Here is an 18,606-nt window from a genome sequence, read left to right as displayed (position 1 = left end):
CAATATAGACAACAAGCAAACTTCAGTAGGCACACACACACACACACACACACACACACACAATGTAAGAAGACATGACCATGAAAATATCCAACTTCATCAGAGCTGTTCTACTGATCAACAATGAAGAGAAAATCTTTGCCAAAAGCTGCATTGTATGAAATGACAAAAGAGGAGACAAAAAAAAAAAAAAAAAAAAAAAAAAAAGCAATTCAAAAGGCTTTGGGGAAGCTGCATGAAATATGACACAACAAACATAATGGACTTAGTAAATCACCATTAACTTATTGAAGATGCTAATAAAAAGCTAAATGATGTAAGTCAAATGATGAGAAACATGAGTGATCAGTTCTCAAAAAAAAAAATAAATAGAATCCATGAAATAGGTAGCAAACAGAATTTCAGAGGAAAAAATTATGAAATTATGAACCTGAAAGTGAATACAGGGAAGAAGCAGAACTAAAAGATAGATCTGAACTAGGAAAACAGATACATAAAGATGTCTTAAAAATACATAAACATAAAAAATTATTCAAACCTAGTAAGATAACTTGAAAAACAGTAATTTAGGATTTATTTGAATACACAAAAATCCAAAGACAGCACAAATGAAGCAAAAACTGCTTACAGAAAAATTAACAGAGGAGCTTAGCCCCATGGGCCACCAACACAAGGTGACTGCTGTGTTTGCACCATCTGAGAACTGAGGTGGACACCCAGATGATTTGAGGTCCTGTGAATCTCACCCGTGCCTGCCATCTGTGTAAAAGTTTTGTTGAGCATAAGCAGATTCCCACCATCAGTAACGAAAGCCTTGATGAGTCTTAACCTAGTCCCACCACTGTAGTGAGCATCTTACTGAGACACACCCAGTCACTCCCCACCCCTGCTGAATCCAGGTGATCATTTGGAGCTTCAAAAATGCCAAAAGGAAGGAGTATAAAATAATCCAAATCCAGTATATCACCCTTAACAAGTCCAGAAGACAAGGACATAGAGGAAGATGGAAGACACATGCCTGAAATTCCTGAAATGACAGCAGCTGAAATAAAGAAACACGTCCAACAGGCTAAAGTTGAAATAAATCAGAAATCATATCTCAAGTCAAAGAAGAAATGACAAAAATCCTGAAAGAATTATTTAGCATATCTAAAGCATATATAGACAAAAATAGAGAAAAATTTAAAATGATGGAAATATTAAATGAACAATACAAAAAATAATTAGAATGCATAGAATAGATTCAAACAGATATCTAAGAAATTAAGAATTCCAAGGAAAGCAGGCAAAACCTCATTTCACAGAAACCCTTTCCCCCTCCCCCCCAAAAAAAGAGTAGCTATTCTGGTTGCTGACAACATCAACTTCAAACCAAAAGTCATTCAAAGAGATAAAGTTATTATATACTTGTAGGGGAAAACTGCAAGATGAAGAGATTACAATCATAAATATATATGAACCCAATTTAGGAATACCCAACTATATAAAACAAACTTTAACAGACATGAAAAATCAAATGAACAATAATGCAATCATAATGGGGAACTTTAACATGCTGTGTCACAAAAATATAGATCAATTATGCAAAAATTCAGGAAAGAACAGAACTAAACTAAATTTGTGAAGAAATGGACTTAAGGAGACTTTTCAAGAGTTTTTCATCCAGCAATGTCAGAATATATATTTTCAGCTCTCCAACATAGACCGTATAGTAACACATGCTGAAGTAATTTCAAATGAATTAAAATTATCCCATGTGTGCTATCTGGCCACAGTGCAATGAAACCACAAATTATTGACAAAAGAAAGCACAAAAACACCATAAACACATGGAAATTAAATAACAATCTCGTAATTACCAGTACATCGCAGAGGGAACACAAATAAATGATCTCATGCTCGTAAAACAAGTAAATTAAAGAAATTAAACAATTATTGCAATTAAAGTAAAATGAAGATATAACATATTGAAACCTATAGGATACAATAAAAGCTGTCTTAAGGGGAAAATTTATAGCAGTAAATGTGCACATTAGGAAAACAGAGGGAACCCAAATAAATAATTTCATGCTCCTAGAAAAAACCAAGTCAAGCCCAAATTAGGTAGGAAATTATAAACATTAGAGCAGAAATAAATGCAAAGGAGATCAAGAAAATAATAAAAGAATAAATGATTCAAGGAGTTGTTGCTTTGAAAGTATGAATAAAATTGATCAATCTCTAGCCAAAATTATAAGAAAGAAGACAGAAAGTCAAATTCAAGCAACAAGAAATTAAAAGGGGAGTTCGACTTAGCCCAGCTGCCTGTCTTCATACGGAAGATTTCTAGGGAGTCTTAGTACCATTGTCCTTCATACCCAGCCATCCTGACAGATTTCCACTGAGCCCAGGCACTCCTCCTTGTCCTGAAGACCACCAGGGAGACTGAAAGCCCTAACCTTGACCACCCACCCATCCCACCAGAATTCTGCTGAGCTTGGCCACCCATCCTCCCCGTGAATACAGCTAGGAAGACATCATCACCACAGGGACCTGCAAGAGACTTGGGGAGCTCTACCCTGTGAGACCCAGCATCAGGAGAGCCTTGCAAATCATTGGCCTGCATACATCATAATGAATCCTTCTTGACCTGAGGCTTTCCCCCAAACCAAGCTTGAAGCCAAATTGAACACCACGCAGCATGAGCTTTTCTGAGCCTACCCTGCACTCCTGTTCTCCTGAGAACCTGCACCCCACCAGCATATCACTGCTTCAGAGTCAGGGAGAATATAGTGAGCTTTAAAAATGATAAAAAAGAAAAAACAGAGCACAATTTCAGACTTCTAGCCCACCCAAAACAAGTCCAAAAGACAATGTCATAGAAGAACCTGAAAGTCACACACTTAAATTTCTGAGATGATAGAAACTAAGAAACAACTCCATCAGGTTATGGAGGAAATCAGAACAGAAACAATCTTACAGGTAAAATAGTTAATGACAACAAGTATGGAAGAATTGTTTGATACATGTGTGGAAGACAGAATAAAAAATAGAGGGGAACAGAAAAATGACGAAAAAATTGAATGAACAATACAGGGAAGAACAAGAATGCATAAAACACATTGAAAAATATATCCAGGGCATTAAGAATTCCATTGAAATCTGGCAAAACCACCTGAACAAAATAGAAGACAAAAATTTCACACATTGAAAATAGCATTGCAGCTAGTAACAGAAAAGGAAAAATCTCTTATAAGTAACAAACCAGGAAATAACAATACAACAGCTGCAAGGTGATGCCAAGTAAAACAATATGAGACTAATAGATGTCAACAAAACAGCAAGAGTAATCCCAAATGACATTAAAAGATTGTTTGCAGAAGTAGTAGCAGAAATTTTCCCAGCATGAGAATAAAATCAGTCATAAGTTTAAGTGAGGCATATAGCACACCAAATAGACATAAACAAAATAAATCTACACAAAGACATAATAATTGATAACTCAGATACTGAACCAAAGAACAAAATACTGCTGTTTTCTCTATCTAAAAGCTGTTAGATAGAGAAATCGAATCACCTATGAAGAAAGCATATCAAAATCACACATAGACCATCAAATCAAGAACAGCTAATGTAACATATTTGAGGTCCTGAAAGAAAACAACTTTAAACCCAGACTGATATATCCAGCAAAACTATTTACCAAATTTAATGGAGCAATTAGATAAACAAATGACAAATGATGATATTAATCGTAGCCAAATCAACTCTACAAAGAGTACTGACAGATATTGTAGAACGAGACAAAGAGGACCACAGCTTCAAAAATAACAGAAAAGAACCACCAGTCAGAACAAATAATTAATCAAAGGGGAAAGATAGACATCCTACAATAGTAAAACTATGTGACAATGATAAGCCAGTACATATCAGTTATAACTATTAACATAAGTGGGGTCAATTCACCAATCAAAAGAAGCAGACTGACAGAGTGTATCAAAAAACAAAATTCAAAAATATGTTGCATAGAAGAAACACATTTAAGACAAAAAGATATTAATAGGCTGAACAACAAAGGATGGAAAACAATACTCCATGTGACATGAGCCCAGAAAAAAAGCAGGGGTTGCTATTCTGGTAGCTGAAAATGTCAACTTCAAACCAAGTGTGATTAAAAGAGATAAAGAAGGACATTACATTCTTGCTAGGAGAATACTGCAAGATGAAATTTTAACCATTATAAAAGGATGCACCAAATGTAGGAGTACCCAACTATATAAGACAAATTTTAACATACATGAAAAATAGAGTGAGCAGTAATATAAAAGTAATAGGGAACCTTGCAAAAAAATAAGCAAACAAATAAAAAATAACTAAAATAAACTTGTCAAGAAATGGACTTAGTAGCTCTTTACAGAGCATTCCACCCAACAGCGTAAGAATACACATTCTTCTCAGCTGACATGTGACATTCTTCCAAAAAAAATCATGTGCTAGAACATAGAATATTCTTAAGTAAATGCAAAGGTATTAAAATTATCCCATGCATGATATGTGACCATAGTGCAATGAAACTGGAAATTATTAACCAAAAAAAAAAAAAAAAAACAAGCAAAAGCTCTATAAACAGTGGAAACTAAATAATACCTGCCTGACTAATCAATGGGTCACAGATGAAATTAAAGAAGAAACTGATTATTATTTATAACCAAGAGAAAATACTGACACAACATACCAGAACCTGTGGGATACAATCAAAGCTGTCTCAAAAGAGAAATTTATAGCAATAAATTTTCACATCAGGAAAACAGAATGAGCCCAAATGAACAATCTTATGCTGCACATAAAACTCCTACAAAAAGAAAAGCTGATCAAGCCGAAGCCCAATGGGGGCAGGAAATTATAAAAAATCAGAGCAGAAACAAAAACAATGGTCCTATGGTTTGTATGTAGTTGTCCCCCCAAAACCTCATGCAGTCATGGGGTGAGGACTTCTAGAGTTTGAGATTAACTCATGATCCCAGGTCCTAATGGATTCACACCTGAATACTGCAAGAAATTAAGTGAGGACCTAATGCCAACTCTTCTCAAACACTTCAATTAAATTTAAAGGGAAATTTTTCACCCAATCTCATTCCTGGAGGCAAGTATTATTTGATAATAAAATTAGAGAAAACCCAACTAAGAAAGAAAACTGTAGACCAACATCTCCCTAATGAACATAGATGCCAAAATCCTAAAATAAATAGATAAATAAATAAATAAATAGCAAACATGATGCAGCAAGTCATCAGAATGTGATGCACCATTTCCAAATGGGATTCATCCCAGGAATTCAGGGATGTTTCAATATATGTAAATCCATAAATGTAATACACCACATCAAAATAACCAAACACAAAAATCACATGATCATCTGAATAGAGGCAGAAAAAGTTTTTGACAAAGTCCATCACTCATTCATGATAAAGAAAACCTACAGAAAATTGCAAAAGAAATACTTAGAAATTAATCTCAGAAAGGAAGTAAAGGTTTATACAGTGAAAACTAGAGTACTCTAAGAAAAGAGATCACAGAGTATTTCAGAAAATTCAAAGAATACTCTGCTCCTGGAGAGGAAAAAATAAGATTGTGAAAATGGCCATACTTCCAAACTTTTTATATTAGCTTAGAGGATGGAGTTTGGGCTGGTGGACAGAATTAAGAAGCTCAGAGAAATTGAGATGCAGCCCAGCTGATGCGGTTCAGCCCTGCAGATGGAGTTGTCCAGGCAGGTAGAGTCTTGATGGGCAGAGTTCACAGCATAGTTTGAAGTTTGATGGCATGCTACTCAGCAGATGGCTGAGACCTGTAGCTTGGCCTCATGAACTGATCCAAACTTCTAGGCCCAGTGGGGTCCAGTCTGAGGCCCAGACCTACAGGAATATCTTTGCAACACAAAGGTGACAGACAGGAACTTATGTGAACTACTGTGCCTGGAAGAATGCAAGTACATGAAGCAGAAGTGCCAGACAGGACTCAAAGGAAATAGTTTATGTACAAATTCCTACTTGATGATCTACTTTGCTTCTGTGATCTAAAATACGAAACCATTAGTTACAACAGTTTGTTAATAACCAAATTTTACTTGCTGTTATGAATACTGCCTATTTTACTAATGTATTAATATAACTAAAATACTATATCTGCTTTAAACACATATTCTCCTTTCAGTAATAATATCAGGAGACACTTATGTAATATAATGGCTAAAGCCCTATATCAAAGGGTGGAGGATAGTGCAGAATGGAAAGTAATGTCCAAATCTCAGTTGAGAAGGTAAATCTTGGGACAAAACAAAACAAGAATCTCTGACACAGAAGTGATTCCTAAAGAAGAGCCTCTTTAGAGAGAGGCTCAGACTACAGTAATACGGTTACCTAAAATCAAACTCACAAAACATTCCCAGAAATAAAAATTCTGGTTTAAAATTCTTGGTTTAAAGTTAAGATGGTCTGCAAACAGAATAGCTACCTCTGCTTTTTTTCTGAAAGCAGTCAGGTGAAAATATTGAAGACAAAGGGATTGGCGGAGAGCTCATGTACAAAAATCAAAGTGCATGAAAAATACCTCAAAGTATCAATAACTGGTAATGCGTCTTATTGAGAAGTTTCTGCGTGTCAAAATAAATCACCAACAGAGTGAAAAGACAACCTACAAATTGGGAAAGAATCCTAATTACAAATACTCAGACTAAGGACTTTTATCTAGAACATATATAGAACCAAAAAAAAAAAAAAAAAAAAAAAAAAAACAAAAAAAAATAAAAAAAAAAAAAAAAAAAAAAAAAAATCAGGCATCTCAAATTCAAAGACTCAATCCAAAATGGGTACACACAATATGTCATAGCCAAATCTTGTAAACAACAGAAATGCTCAACACAGGTGGAATGGATAAAATAAATGTGGTATTTTTTTTACAATGGAGTATTACTCAGGTATAAAGAAAGAAAAACTTGAGGACTTTACAGGTAAATGCATGCAACTAGAGCCTATATTCATAAGTAAAATAAACCAGCTCACATGTGTAAATATCTTCTTGTATTCCTAGTGAAAGAACCTGAAATTATAAATAAATTCTGTAAAGAATAATAAATAGTAAAATGGAAAGAAACTGACATAAGGAATAAAGAAAAAAGATGAGAGAAAAGGAAAAATGATGGGAAAAAAGGAAGAAAAAACATGTAAGCATATATTCAGGATAGCTGAGATGATTGTAGTTCTGATTTCTAATTGTTCTTTGAAAGTAGAAGTTAATGTTTAAAATTTTTACTCTGACTAACTCTATATGCTATTATCTATAATCTGAGCAACTATATCAAAAACAGCAAAGTGCAATATAAAAACCATGGTTGAATACTTTTGTTCTTCTAAATTTGTACCATATTTAATGTCTTATGGATTAGAATACTCTGAGATAAATTTTTAAATCTATAAGTTAAGAAAAGAAAAAAAACTTTAAGTTTATTGAAAATGAGCGCAAATGTTTAGATATTTCATCAATTATGTACAGCTATGCCTACTAATCTGAAAAAAAAATTAACAATGAAAATATGTTCCGCAAAAAAAATTATTAATTTGTAAAAGTCTGTATCACTTGTACTATTGCTTGTTTCTCTGCTCCTGGCTTTGTTTCCACTATTCATTTTCACTCTTTAAAATTATATATATATATATATATATATATATATATATATATATATATTCACTGTCATTCCAATTAAAATACCATTAGTATGTCAAACAGATCTAGAACAGAACAGTCCTACAATTCATCTGGAACCAGGTGAGACCCATAATATTGAAAGTAATCCTGGAAACAAAGCAGAGGCAGCAGGAATCACAATCCTTGACTTGAAATTATGCTACAAAGTTATTGTTATAAAATCATCAGTGTGGCACTGGCAAAAAAAAAAAAAAAAAAAACTAAAACAACAACACAAACAGACCTGAGGATCAATGGAACAGACTAGAAGAAGGAGACACAATGCCAAACACACTCAGCCACCTTATCTTCTTTTCACTTTATCTTTGAATGTCCAAACACATTTACTGGAAGAAAGATAGCCTCTTTAATACATGGTGCTGGATAAACTGACTTTCCACCTGCAAAAGGCTTAAATGAGACCCACCTCTTTCATCCTACATTAATCTACAGTCAAAATAGGTCAAAGATTTAAATATTAAAACAGAAATACTAAATCTCCTTGAGGAAAATATAAACAAATATCTTAAAAGCATAGGAGGAGGTAGTTTATAAGCAAAACCCAATCTACATGGGAAATTCTTCAAAGAATCAACAATTAGGATCCCTGTTTTTTGAATAGTTTCTACACATTAAACGAAATCAACAACAGTATAAAAAGAAAACCCACAAACTGGGAAAACATTACAGCCACCTGCCCCTCTGACAAACTCTTTCTCTATAGAATGTATAAAGAATTAAAATAAATCAGGCCTCCAAAATTCAAAGACTCAACCCAAAATTGGGCATTATCAATGATTATAGTCTTGCGTTAAAAAAAATACAAGTGCCAAATAAATACATGAAAAAATGTTCAGTATCTCTGGCCATTTGAATAAGGCAAATTAAAACAACACCAAGATTCCACCTCATCCAGAAAGAATGAAGATCATCGAGATGCCAACCAAGAACAAAGGCTGTAGGTGCTGTGTGGGAAACAGGAATTTTTGTACAGTCTTGGTAGGAGTTTAAAATCATACAATCATTATGGAAATCAGCATGGTATTTTTTCAAAAAGCTAGGATTGGAGGTCTCATTCCACCCAACTATTCCTCTCCTGGGCATTGTCCCAAAAGAACTGAAAACATTATACCACAGTGATTTATGTGCACTCATGTTTATAACAGCACAATCTGTCATGGTTAAATTGTGGAAGCAATGCAAATGACCATCAGCTGAGGAACTGATCAGAAGATGTGGCATTTTTACACATTGGAGTATTATTCAGCTATGAAAAATGATAATTATGAGACTTTTACTGGTAAATGGATGGAAGTAGAGAGCATACGTTTAAGTGCAAAAATCATATTATCTCCTTCGTGCAAGAACCTGAATGACTAAATAAATTACGAAGGGTACACTAGATACTGTGAAAAGGGAATGAACATGTTCAGAATGACAGAAGTACTGAGATGAAGAGGACAAGAGAGGGAATGTGGGAAAGAGATATACCTATGTATGTAAGCAGCATGGTTTAGTAATTCTCAGTAATTATACTGAGAATTTTGTGCTGGTCTATGAGAAAGAGCAGTAAATGTTTACTTTTTTGTTTTGTTTTCTAGTCTTTTATTTTTTTCCATTTTCTCTCTTCTTAGTTTCTTATAACTTTTTTTCTTTCTTTTTCCAATTTTTCATGCATATATCCGGTAATCTGAAGACTACTCTATGCAATACAACAAACTCTGTTGCATTCATTATTTAGTTTAGTGAAATTCTGTATCATTTCTTATAACATATTGTTATCATGTGTTTTCTTTAAAAAATAAGAAAAGAAATAATAGCAGGAAAATGCAAATACAGGGAAAGAACATCTACCAAAAAAGTGATTCATATAGATTAGAAAATAATATCTCCATGACACATTGCAATAAAAATCCTAGATCTCTTATACATGGACTGGACCTTAAAAGCTATAGAGAAAAACAGCAATCCTCTTATAAAGACCAGCACAGTAAAGTTACACAGAATGGCTATCACAATCCTTAAAGGCTAGGATAATTTTCAATGACATATTTAGAGTCCTAAAGAAAAATTTCATGAAGTCAAGACTGATCTACCCTATTTCACAGAACTATTTTTCAAAAGTAGATGAAGAATTCAAGTTCCTGCAATCTTTGATCTGACATCAAGCACAAAAATGTCCTTTAGAGACTGCTCCAAATACAGCTTCTCTAACTGCAGTGGAAAACCCATCTCTGACAAACAAAACAAAATTGGGGTTATTAATAAAGGACCTTTTTTGATGTGATAGTTAGAATAGATATAAAGATACTTTCTCTTAGTTGAGAAGAAATGTTTGTACTAATATTGTTTAGCGAAGATATCTTGTCTACATCTTGTCCTCTGAATAACTAACATGAAAACAACAATATGCAATGTGTTACTTATTGTAAGTGTCCTACAAAAAGATAAGGTTTTCCATGACAGAGACCACCTTAAAAATTTATGATCACCACATCAGTTCTCTGAAAGTTTTGGAAGGTATCTTTGGAAACAGACAATAAATCTAACATGTTATGCCTTTTATACTGAAGTTGACACTGTTTAATTACAAGTTTTTACTTAGAATAAAATGTATAACAAAATCCATTGACTACAGAAAAATGATTATCTCTACAAATTCAGATAGATGAAGGTATACCAAAATTCAAAAATGCCAAATGAAAGGCTAGAATTTTGAAGCCATTTTTCCTGAACCCATTACTGTCACAGGAAAATTTAGATGACTATAGCTGAAATAAACTGTTGAAGTAATCTATTGAGAAAACTTCTTAAAATTTCTGATATTTGCATAATTTATAAATTGAACAATTCTAAAATGGCATTACACATTTTTAAAATTGATAGTAGTCCTTTATTGTATGTCATAATACTATGTCGATAATAGTAAATATTCAACATGTAATGCTATGAAACTTTACCAACACCACTGTATTGCTATTGTCATATGTCCACAGTGACCATCATCAGACCATCAGGTTATTATGTACTTATTGTTTGCTAAATTGAACATTTAATAGTAATTAGAAATACTCTTAAGTCTGATAAAATATATTAATCTCATGCAATTTGTCATGTGAAATAATAAAAGAACCTTTTTCACATAACTATTGTGAAAATTAAATTGCATAACATAGGTACTGATCACTCATAATGGCTCATTGTATAGTGAAGCCGAAGACCATCTAACATTATTATTGAAGAAATATGGTACATACTGAGTATTGTGCTTTAGAATATATAAACTATATTATACTATATTATATGTAATATATAATAGCTTGAGTAAAGACTCAATTGAAAAGATCACTCTGCAAACATTTAGTAAATAAATGAGAATTGTGATAATCTATCATAGTTATGATGATATTAATGGCCACTGAGAATGTAAAAGTAGAAAAAGAAAGCATATTAAAATCTTAGCAGGCCAGCCATATAGGTCAGTGGATTATAGCGCTTGCTTATGCAGACACAGGCAAGGGCCAGAAAATCCATCCCTGGCATGGTGTGCCCGTCCCACCCCCAAGGCACACTAAAATGGCAATTAAGACTGGGCTTGGTGGTGCACATCTGTAATCCCAGTGCTAGCTAAGCTGAAAACAGGAGGATCACTGTGAGTCTGATTTATGTAGTGAGACCCTGTAGATCCTATAGTAAATACAATAAATAAATAAATAAATAAATAAATAAATAAAATAAAGTCTTGGTGTCTCTCAAATGTACTAAACAAGGGAAGTAGGCAGAGATACTCCCAAATATCTAAACTTTGTAATAGACAGAATAAAATGCAATGAAGAATGAAATAATAAAATTAAACTCCATAAACACTGTCAGTAAAAAGTAAACAGCAAGTGAAAATTTAAAGGAGATATAAAGTGCTTCAATTTGGTTATGTTGCATTGAGTTTGGGTACCTTTAGAATAACCAGACATGATTGTCTTTTAGTATGATTGATAGAATTTAGACCTTCCCTTGACATTATTAACGTTATTCTCATTTTTGTATGTCTGCTAGCATCAGTCATATTGGAAATTAGAGTGAATAGCACAAATGGACATTTTGGCTGCAGCTAAAAATCAGGATTACTGATTTACAATGCAGTAGACATTGTGGCCCGTAATCCATTTACCCTACAAAGCTAAAGAATAGCCTTTTTACTCTGTATTTAAGTTTCTATATTTATAGTTTCACAAACATTTAATAAATGAACAATTTCTGATTAAAACCACAAAAAGAACACTGATAATGAATGATTTTTAATTTAACATGGAAGTGCTGATGTGTATTAGTGAGTGTGACTCAGGGATTTATGCAGGATTCTTTTTATGTTCACAGGAAAGATAGTTTTGCATGATTCCTTCATATTCTGCACTGACTTAATATGGAGTAATTTTAACTACCTGAAGTATTTTATGAAATGAGGAAAGATATAATATTTAGGAACACTACACATTTTTCAAGAAATTTTTTCTTAGGTCTTATTAAGAAGATCTAGATTATGAACAATGAAGTGGAAGCCAATTATTAAATACCACACAATCCTGCTTTGCAAGTACACACAATAGGTTCTTTTGCTCATTGCTTTGTCATTGCTATATGGAAACAAAAGTAGTAAAACAACTAGACCTATGTATATAAAAAATCTAATAAATACCAAAGAAATAATTTCATTGGGATTTTTCTGAAGAAAGCTAGACATGGCCAAGACAAATATGGCAAACATTAAAGAGAGTGGGTATGGCCAACAGTTTAGTACTTAGAGTCATTTAAGTTGCATTGCCCTTATTTTTTACTTTGTTGTCCACTAATATACATAATTTTGGGCCTGAATTTTAGACTCATGGAAAAAGTGAGCTTAGGATATTCCTAAATTAATATATTCACTGTATGTTGATATTTGATTTATCTTTTTATCTAGTATTATTGCTGCAAATGACTTTTGTATTAATCGTAGTGGTCATGGTCATATGTTTTATTGGTTCTTAAGTAGATATCCATTTTGCTTTGATATAGTAATTATTGTTGATTGATTTTCTATTGTTGATAGTGATGGAGCTTTAGATTTTAATTTTTTAATATATCTAAAAATGCAGCTTTTTTACAGTTCACATATCTCTGATTTGTTTTCTTCTTTAAGTGGTGCTGAAATCAAATCTTCAGAGGACTGAATACTGCAAAGATCCTCAAATATTGTAATGAAGGCTGAATGCTATAAAGATATTTCAATATAACATTAATATTTGGGGGCCAGGGAGATGGCTCAGTAGGAGAAGTGCTTCCCTGGCAAGCACAAGGGCCTGAGTTCAATTCCCAGATTGAAAAAAAGTATATATATATATATATATATATATATATATATATATATAATTTAAAAATCCTCAAACATAAGATTGTTTGGAGAGAAGTATAAACACCAAAACATAAACAAACCAAAAGACATATCACCAATTATGAAAATAAATGCGAACATCTTTACAATATTGACAAATTTCCACTCTGGTCTTCAACATGCAGCACAAAAACAGTAGATACATGAAAGGAAAAAGCAAAGTTTCTTCAAAATCTTTGAACTGTCCAAAAATCATTTCTTCAGATATTTAAGTAGATGAAATTATTGACAAATAACCCAAAAACAAAATGTTGAAAACGTTTGAAGAGTTCAGAGAAGACAAATGCCACATAAGTATCTCAACAGATATAGAAAAAGCTTTTGTCAAAAGTCCAACATCCATTCAAGATTTTTAAAGAGAAAAAAATGCATATAGGTAGGTTTACCTTAAACTGACAAAAGCCAGGTATGAGAAACCACAAACAACATGAAATGGTGAAAACTGGAAAGCTTTTCTCTAAAATTAGAAGAAAAGGAGACTACTGTCAACTCTTACTACAGCATCCATCGAGATGCCCCCAAAGCTCCTTATGCTCGTAGGTGATTCTAGAGAGATGACTGCACTGTGGCTGTGTGATAGAATATTAAGGCTGTGTGACACTGGATTTGACTTGTGATTTGTACAGCACAGATCTGGATGTGGCTAATTGATTTACTAAAAAGGGCCAAGCCACCCCAAATGTGGATGACATGAATCAATAGATTTTTAACCCAGTTGCAATTAAAAGGGACAGAAGTTTGCTGCCCTCTGCCTGCCGTGCTGTGCACTATTTGTCGGCTACCACACACCTCTGCCATGCTACTCTGCCTGGGGGTCAGCCAACCCTGGACTGAAACATCTACAAACTATGAGCTATGATAGATCTTTCCTCTTTTAACTTGTGTGTGCCAGATATTTTGTCTAGCAAGGAGCAAGTAAGGTACGACTCTTGTTTAATATAATATTCAAGACTTTAGCCAGACCAATCAGCAAAAGAAAGATATAAAAGGAATACCTAGGGCAAAGAACTCTGTGGAACTATCATTATCCACAGATGATTATCCTTTATATGACAGACCCAAATCATTTCAGAAAAAAAGCCTTAAAACTGATTTTAAAAATGCATAAATGCAAAAGGTACAAAATAAGTACATAAAATTTAGTAGAATTTTTGTACAACAATAAGCGCACTAAGAAAGAAGTCAAGGAAAGAATGCAATGACCAAGGAAGTGAAAGTCTTGAAACTGGGAGTGGTGGCTTGTGCCTGTAATCCCAGCTCTTGGGAGGCTGAAAACAGGAGGATCACTATGAGTCCAATCTATGTAGTGAGACCCTGTAAACCCTGTACTAAAAAAAAAAAAAAAAAAAAAAATCTCTATGACCAGAGTATAATACTCAGAAAAATGATATTCATCCCAAAAAAGTCATAAAATCAAAAGAGATTATTTATCTTTGGATAAGTGGAACCAGCATTCTTAAAATGTCCATATTCCCTAAATGATATATAATTTTTTTTTTGGGGGGGTGGAACCGAGGATTGAACTCAGGCCCTTGCGCTTGCCAGGGAAGCACATATTCCACTGAGCCATCTCCCCGGCCCTGATATATAAATTTAATGCAATCACAATACTAATAGCATTTTTCAGAGAGCTGGAAAGAATAATAATAAAATATATATGGTGCTAGAAGAGATCAGAGCCAAAATTATTCTGACCAGTATGTTCAAAGCAGCATGTATTACAGTGCTGGATTTCAAGGTTTTTAATGGAGCTACAGTGATAAGAAGTGCACAGTACTAGAACAAGGCAGGCATGTTGGTCGGTGGAACAGAATTAATAATGTAGAATCAACCCTTGACATCTCAGACCACCTGATCTCCCACAAAGGGATAAAATATATGCTGTGGGAAAGATAGTCTCTTTAACAATCAGTGTTAACAAAACTGACTATCTACAAGCAGAGGAATGAACCTACACCCTGACTTGCAACAGTACTAAAATTTATCGTCACATAATGAAAACAGAAACAATTGACTATGAGATAAAAAATCTAAAACTATTAAAGACACAGGCATAGACAAAGATTATCTGAAGAATTCCACATTTGCACAAGAAATAGCTCAAATAATCAACAGATAGAATAATATCTACCCACCCCCTAAAGTACCAAGAGTGTAAAAAGACAACTTACAGAATGGCAAAAGTCTTCTCCTGTGGCAGCTCCATCTCTGAACAGGGATTAATATCATAAATATAGAAAGAAGTAAAAAAATCCCCCATATAAAAGATTTAACTAAAACTTGGACAACTGAAATCATAAGACACTTCTGAAAAGAATAATTAGACATGGCTGCCATATTAAACAATAGAATATTCTGTTGTTAGAGGAAGGCTTTCAAACAATGCTGAAATTGTATCCTGCTTTAGGAAGAAGGGCCAATATCAGGAAAAGGATGTGGTGTTTGCATCCAGTGGAATAATACTCAGCTATAAAAAGATAAACTGGAGGATTTTTGTAGGTAAGCAGATATACCTAGAGACAACGCTCATAAATGAAATAAATCAGACTTCATGTGCAAACATTATATTATTGTGATAGCATAAGAACCTGAAAGAATAAATAAAATCTGAGGGTTATAATATATACTGGTAAAAGTAAGGAACAATTAAGATGAGGAAAAGGAAAAAGAAAAAAAGGAAGGGAAAAAAAATATATGTATATACAAAGTATAGCTTGGAAAATTTTACTACTAATTTCTCCTGGTCTACTGAAAGGAACAGCTAATGCTTATTTTTTTGTTTTTATAATTTTTGGACCAATTTTGTATACTTACATCTGGTATTTTCAACACTTCTGTATTTTTTGGTAGGAATCTAAATTAGTACAACTACTACAAAATCAGTGTGAAGTTTCCTCAAAATCCTAAGAACAAAAAATCAATTTGACACAGCTATATCTCTTCTAGGTATATATCTCCCAAAAATAGTTAAATGTAATACAAATGATATTGTATTACAGTGATACATACATACCAGTGTTTATAGGAGCACAAATTATAGTAGATAAATCCTGGAAACAATTTAACATGACCATCAATAAGTCAATGGATACACAAAATATGGTATATGCTGTATGGAAAATGGAGCATTACTCAGCCAAAAATGAAAGATATGTATGAGTCATTTGTAGAAAAAAAAGGATATTCCTTGAATAGTTTGCTAAGTAAAACACTCAAAATAGAAAGCTATATTGTTAAAGAGAAACCTTTTGCAGATGGGCAGTCTCTCTCTCTCTCTCTCTCTCTCTCTCTCTCTCTCTCTCTCTCTCTCTCTTTCTCTCTCTCTCTTTCTCCCTTCCCCCCCAAGGGACTGAACTCAGGTCCTTGCACTTGCCAGGCAACCACTTATTCTCCTTATTCTTATTCCTCAGTCTAGAAAAGGGGCTCTAGGGCTGGGGTTATTTGGAAAAGAACAAAGAGGATGAGGAAGTGAAAAGAATCAAGGTACAAGATTTGTATTTATCAATTCCCTGAGGTGAATGTGCTTAACATCTATTACAAATCCATAGCAGGAACAATTAACAGAAAAGAATATTATAAGACACAAATCTGAGAAACATTCTATAAAGCATCCTTATGTATACACCAAAGGAGACATTTTGAATAAAAAGCCAATACAGTGATCATGAAGAGGGTAGACTAAGCATTTCCTATTCAATTTCTCCAGCAGAACTAAGAGAGAATGTGATTTAACTGCGTATTAATAGGACATTCAGGATACATCAGCCACTTCCACGTCCAATTGTTATTTGCATATTTAGAGATTAGTTTAGTATAGCTATTGTATTTCAGAATTAAATATTAAAACTTTATTAAAGGTTTCATAATACTATTATTATCTGTTGAGTAGTATCCTTAAGAAATATTCCAATGTACATTGCTTATTAATTATAAAAACATATTTTCATTCAAATGTTTTTAATTACCCCTATTTAATAGAAATATTGTAAGGTTATATAAATTTATGAGGCAACCAGACAAAAAGTTTCCACAAATCATTGTATTGAAAGATTGATATGGTAACACTTTCAGTTTAAGACAACAAAAAGAGAGGTAGAATAAACATAAGAAATTTTTGGATTGAGTGCTGCATTTAGATATGATTAATTAGAAATAAAATTGAAATAAAGAGTTTTAATAAAATAATGTTCAACTTTCAGTAAAGCAGGAACGATTCATACAGATAGATAGATAGATAGATAGATAGATAGATAGATAGATAGATAGATAGATAGATGTTAGATAACAGACAGCTATTAATGCAGAGAAGTACAAGTAAAAAAATTAGGTGATCACAAGATAACCAGATCAGTAAGAGCAAAAGGTTTTGAGAGCAATACAATGAAAAAAACCAGAAGATCTGCTGGTGGTATTGGAGGAAAGCCTTGGAGCCCTGGAATAGTTTACTGTTATCTGTGTATTGATGGTTTAGGGGACATAACAAGCCTGCAGGCTCTGAATAGTGCAAGAGGAATAAAGAATGTGATGCTGTAGTAGAACCCTGGGTTAACTCAAGAGCAAAATGGCCTACAGATATAATATGAATGGCACACAGATTAAATGGAGAAAAAGAGATTTCTCCCAGAACCTCAAAGAAAATAATGCGAACAAAGATTAGTTGCCTCCTAGATTTGTGGAGAGAAAAAGTAAAAGCTCCTGTAGGAAACCTTCTATTTGTTCAACATAGTGTCATGAAAAATCATGAGCTTAGAGTGAAGGGATGAAGAGACAGTAAAATATTTGATAATAGAGAAAGTGTTATAATATTGGCCTCTCTGGAATGCTAGAGTGAGTTAATAGTTTATCTTAGAAGTAGAATGAATTGTTGAACCAGCTAAAACTTTTTGTCTAACGTTGTGGATGATGAATGGAGATGGACACAAGTCAATGTGTCCAGGTATGATTGATTCTTATCCACATTTCAATCACAAAACACAAGATATGAAGAGGATAGGGAATCTGAAAACATTTTTTGTTTTCTTTTTCTAAAGGAGAGAAAATAACCGATCACAAGTGGAACGATGTCACAGAATTAGTGTAATGTATTACCAAGCAATAAATATATTAAAATAAGTGAAATGTATCTTTTCACAATTCTGGCATGTGGAACTAAAAGTTGTGTTATCATCCAGGTCTGACACCCTTTAAAGCTGTAGGGAAGCATCCTTTCTTGCCTCTTTCAATTCTTGATCACTAAAAGTTAAGACATATGAAAGTATTGTTGTTTTACAGTTTAAGAAAACATGGCATCTTTCTGTGCATTGAGAAAGAGAGCAATTAAAATGCTGTGCCTATAAAGCATATATATTATTACTTGGAAAATATATAAAGTGCTTTCCTGACCACATGTAAAATTAAAATATATACTAACAAACTAGAAAAAAATAGTCAAAAATCTCCATGAAAAGAAAATTTTT

At 33.2% G+C, this 18,606-nt stretch overlaps 1 long non-coding RNA gene across 2 annotated transcripts in view; it reads right to left on the bottom strand.

Moving 5' to 3' along the window:
- Nucleotides 1–1,901, bottom strand: part of LOC111814610 — an 8,928-nt gene extending 7,027 nt beyond the window's left edge. For both annotated transcript variants that reach the window (XR_002819553.1, XR_002819554.1), the window contains exons 1-2: nucleotides 1,860–1,901; nucleotides 80–148 (exon numbers count right to left, since the gene is read on the bottom strand). This is a non-coding gene — a long non-coding RNA (uncharacterized LOC111814610). The remainder of the gene's footprint in view (nucleotides 1–79; nucleotides 149–1,859) is intronic.
- Between the last annotated feature and the right edge of the window lie 16,705 nt (nucleotides 1,902–18,606).

Source organism: Octodon degus, unplaced genomic scaffold (assembly GCF_000260255.1).
Source record: "Octodon degus isolate 3935 unplaced genomic scaffold, OctDeg1.0 scaffold00375, whole genome shotgun sequence".
In the NCBI taxonomy this organism is placed as follows: Eukaryota; Metazoa; Chordata; class Mammalia; order Rodentia; family Octodontidae; genus Octodon; species Octodon degus.
Note: the sequence above shows the minus strand (reverse complement) of the source record. Positions and strands in the feature narration are given on the sequence as shown.